The sequence below is a fragment of the Lissotriton vulgaris genome, unplaced genomic scaffold (genome assembly GCF_964263255.1).
Source record: "Lissotriton vulgaris unplaced genomic scaffold, aLisVul1.2 SCAFFOLD_1883, whole genome shotgun sequence".
NCBI classification, from domain to species: domain Eukaryota; kingdom Metazoa; phylum Chordata; class Amphibia; order Caudata; family Salamandridae; genus Lissotriton; species Lissotriton vulgaris.
In genome coordinates, this window is record NW_028249501.1 from 59712 (window position 1) to 64865 (window position 5154).

Here is a 5154-nt window from a genome sequence, read left to right on the forward strand (position 1 = left end):
CCCAGACGTGGGTCCCTTGCTCACTTTGCCACTGGATGCAAGCTAGCCTGGCTGGATACGGCTGATTAGCCAGAAACTGGTCCCACGATGCTTGTTTCCAGTCTAGGGAAGACATGGCTTGGCAGTTCGGGCTGGACTGTTCCCATGAGGCACAGGGTCAGACTGATTTGCATCTGGCCATGTCCGAACTGGGGTAGTGGAGTGAGGTAAAGAATGATGATGGATTAAACCCAGATCAGTTGACTAGGGGTGAGTGTTTCATTTGCTCAAACGCTCCGTCCATTGTCCCCTTTGGTATCATTCTGTACAGTATATACAGCAGTACATGGTAAAATGGGTGTCGGCAAGATCCCAGTCCAAGCAACATCTGCCAACAAGTTCCTTAAAATCCAGACTCCGGCTTATAAACAGTGCAGAAAGCGCAAACACTAGGAAAACAGTTCCACCAAAAATGGTCACAGTTCGTACAGACTTTTTTTGCTGTATCATTCATTCTCCAATAACTGCTAAACCTGTGCACAAGCAATGTCTTATCGTTCCACCAACGGCCACACCAAAAGGATCCTCTCGAGCAGCCAAAACAGAAAACAATTGTTGCAAGCTATGAATAATGTACTCACTCTGCTAAAAATGTTAAAGTAAAGGCTTGAACAAATATTGGAGGGATAAATTGTTGCCACTTTCTCGGTCCAGAACTTGTGCTGCCTCTCATTTCTACATTTTCGGGTCCATTAAGAAATGTTGATCTGTGATATTCTTCATCTTTTCTTGTAATTTCTGCTTGACCTTCGTTAGGGTTCATCTTCAAACCTTCTTGAAGAATCCTTAGCCCTAAAATAGCAAACAGCGACGTTGACACATGGTATGTGTATGCTGTAGTTGCGTAACCAAATAAAACTGATAAACATGTCATCAGGCCTAAAGCAAGCATAGGACCTGCCAAAACAGCCAAATGATTATAACGCATTGCCATGATAGCAGCAATTAAGAAAGACTTATCCCATCTCCAAGTTTTGAAACAATGATGACAGATAAAGTAGTCACAAATGCATGGTTAAATCCCAAGATATCTGCGTTCCGAGTGTCTTCTTCTAAATGGTGCACTGGAAGATGCAGGGTGGGAACTTTCTCTGCGGGGCCTTGCAGGGGTGGCTCGGTTTTGTGTTGCGGTCGGACAGGGGGGGGTTGTGCTCCTTATTTCCATGTTCCCACAGTCATCTTCTTAAATGGCGATCGCCAGCCCACGCAGTGTCAGGAGTAGCAGGAAGAGGAAGAGCAGGACCGATGTGGGAAGAATGTGTATTTTCGAGGCCAGTTGTGAGACTGCTCCACAGGAGTTCTCAATTGTTAGCCGGAGAAAAATGGGATTTGGCTGGTCTTCAATGGCTAATATTACAGTGTCCATGCTCACTTCCTGCATAAGTGCGCAGATGCAGCAGGCCAGAGCTTAGAGCAGCCACCTCGACTGGTGTCAACACACAAGCAATAAACTTCCCATCGGCACGCAGTGTAACTTCCAGCGTTATGTTTACCTCAAATACATATGAAAAAAGTCTTGTTAGCGCTATATAAAACAAACAAAATATAGCTTTAAAAAATTCCCCGCCTAGGCCTTACCTGGGCTGGTGAAGTGCCAACTCCTGAGTTCACTGTGGTCCTCCAAGTACAGACTGCAACCTGCTTCAATCAAATGGCTTTCTTCCAGTAAGTTCCACCATCCACTGGAGAATGCAGACTCACGTGCGGGAAGCAGTCTGAGGTTGAGTCTGCGCAGACTCAATTCCTCGGCTTCATGCAGGCCACACCCTTTCCCAACTCGTCACAGGGTGGGGTCCCATCCACACCCTGTAATAGGTTGGGAAAAGGTGTGGTGCCAATGCTCTCCAATCTTTGATTGACGTGGAGGCTTAGCGATACCAGGCTTGGTTTATCAGGGGGTGGAGACTGGGCCCTGAAGCTAAGTCTTTGCCGAGCTGATGACATCACAGCCTTCAGGGCTGTGAGATTCTCAGCCGGCAAACAACTGGGCTTCTTTGGGCCCGCCCGGGGAGCATTGCAAGGACAGTCAGTCACGTCACGTGACCTGAATCCAGACTCAACGGCCACTCTCACTGCAGCAGTATCCGTGAGTGGGGCAGACAGTGTCCTGTGTTCACTACATGCAGTGTATATATTATTAGGAAGACTACAAAAAACGGTTATTTTTTTATTAAATAAAATATAAACATTGAGCACTTTTGATGAATGTAACGGGGTGGAGCCCCGACGCACTTGAGGAGAAACCGCCACTGGATTGGCCCCCACATCTTGCCGGGTCGAAACGTCGACATTTCTTACAGCCCGGATTGGCAATTGATTCCACAATCTAGCAATTATAAATATTACAATTACCTCTGTTTAGATGAGACTGTGCTTATGCAGTTTAATAAGTATATACAAACAGGCTATTGTGTAAATCCACAATATCTGCAATATGTCTATATCCTCCCACATTTTCTAAAATACTTCACTCACTAGCACTTCTTTGCTGAGCACCTTTTCACGTTTTTCACCCAGAGCAACCATATATGTATATAATGTATTTATATTTGATGTTTTTCAAAATACAGAAAAATTGGTACATTGAAATGTGTTTTCTTTGAGTGTCATGAAAAAAAATCTTTTACAATATAGCCAAACTCTCTCTTGTTGTTAGAACTAGTATCTACCCCCATCCTTTAGTCATAGGGGTTGGAGCAATTGAGAAGTATTTTGAATACATTTATTCACTAAATCCTTATCCATTGCTATTGGATCATTATTGCTACTTATCACACACTACAAAGGTCCTTAAAATTATTTTTGGGTCACACCATTGTTATGTAATGGCATACACCGAACTAGGTATTTTAAGCCATCACAATTGATTTAAAAGTTGGAAAGTGGAGATTTGGTATTCATCTTCCATCTGACAATAACTTGATTTCTGAAACAAAAAATGTTATGAATTTTTTTTATTTTAATAAGTTTTCAGAAAAATCATTTGTCAATATTTGGGATGCTTTTAAAGCTTTTTTTGGAACTGTCACTATTGCTCTTTAAGGTGTAAACAAAATAATTTAAATAATACATTTCTGAAAAAACAAAAAACACTTGACCATCGTTATTTCACCTCATAAGTTTCTTCTAAGCTCCATGATGCTTGTAATGTGTTGTTGAGAGCTAAATCCCAAATGTTTTGCTAATTGTTTTAAAAACCAACTGCACAATTGCTAATGAGCTTGATGATACTATTGCAATTGCAAATGCTGATATTTTCATCTTTTCCAAACGTTTTGTAAATCCTACTAAACCACAGGTACACACCCATGCACTTCTGATTTTGTCAAGCTTTTTAATGGTATCCCTGAAATGTCCTCTCTAAATGATAAATTCAAAAATATTGACACAGATATAACACTGTAAGAATATTGACAGCCACTAACTTCCTGAAGAAAGCAAAAGTGTTTTTTCCATTGACTTTATTTCCTCATTGTTGTGATTGTTACCATTTTACAAAGATCTTGGCTTCTTGATTAAAATCTGTTGTTCACCTTTTCATCTAATCTGGCCACTCCTCTTTTATTAGATGTATACTTGCTGCTGATAATGTGAAGATGTTTTATAAGAAAATGTACCTAATAACTCCAGTGACACTTTCCCCTGATGCTAAGAAAGCTCTGACATTTTCATTGGCAATATATGTTTAAGACTCTCCAATGGTTTAGCTTTGGCCTCACATTTATTTTTTGTGTGACATTAATATGTTCTAATCCCAAAGCTATTTTATTTGTTAATGGATGTTTTTGTCCTCATTTTGACGTACTCAACGGTGGTAGACTAGGCTGTAGTCTTTCCACCTTTACTTTTTTGTATTATGCCTAGAGCCTTTTTTATCAAGAATTCGATGCACTTGAAATATATCTGTTTTTTTTTACATGATACATAATAATACTTTAATTTTAAACATTGAAAAGATGAAGGTATTTTTCATACTAATAAGTTTTGGAAAGTGAACAACATTGATACGTTGGAATTTTAACAGGAGAAATATCAATTGCTTGCTTCATTTATAGCTTAATACAATCTAATTCATGAATCTATTCAGCAATATGTTTCCAAGTGATACCATTTCAAAGGAATCTCTTTCGAAGACTGCTCATAAATATATAAGGGTTTATTATCTTGTGCTATGACTAGACCTAATAGTACTATTGAACCCCTATGGGAAGTAAATAAGTTAAAATAGTTTAGGGTTTATTTTGGCCTAAATGTTTAAAGATAGTAATTTGCCTCTCACTTTTATTATTATTATTAAAAAGTTTTGTATAGCGCATGGTTACCCTGGAGCATCCCAGCGCTTCACCAAACAGAGTAACAGTAAGAACAGAGAGGAGGCACAACAGTCTAGCAGAAGAGGAAAGTTTTCAGTTGTTTACGAAAACGTAAAAGACATGGCTCCGAGCGTAAACCTAGGGGGAGTGAGTTCCAAAGGGTTGCAACATTTACGGAGAATCTCCTTCCTCCTGATCGGGCCTTTTTGACCCTGGGGACCACAATTAGATGTTGTTGATCAGAGCGAAGAGTTCTACTTGCTTTATACGGGGTCACCATCTTTTGGAGGGCGGGAGGGCCTTTGCCTTCAAGATTTTGTGTGCAAGGCAGAGAGATTTAAATTTAACCCTTTCTCGCACTGGCAACCAGTGCAGCGCCCTCAATGCTGGTTTGGCCAATCGTGACATAGGGATGTTATGAAGCATTCGTGCCGCCGCATTCTGAACTTGTTGAAGTTTGTTCAGAGTGATCTCAGGGGCACCCAGGTAGATTGCATTACTGAAGTCTAATCTGGATATGATCAGTCCCTGGATTAAAAGCTTCCGAGATAAAAAAGGAATCAGCGGCAGCACTTTACGCACCGATCGGAGGAGGCCAAAACAGACACCAGCTAGTTTGGAGGCCTGGGTCCTAAAGGAGAGATCTTGCTCCAGCCAAATACCCAGGCTCTTAATCTCGGCCTTGGGTTTGGGAAGGGAGCCCAGGCAGCTGGACCAAGCCGAGCAGGGGAGTGAGGGATTTTTCATTCCCATCAGCATTATCTCCGTTTTTGAGCCATTCAGCTTAAGTGCTGAATCTCCC

The 5154-nt window shown here is 41.1% G+C and overlaps 1 pseudogene; it reads right to left on the reverse strand.

Annotated features, from left to right (window-relative positions):
• Positions 1–297: 297 nt before the first annotated feature.
• Positions 298–1405, reverse strand: LOC147663556 (putative divalent cation/proton antiporter TMEM165 pseudogene; annotated as a pseudogene).
• Between the last annotated feature and the right edge of the window lie 3749 nt (positions 1406–5154).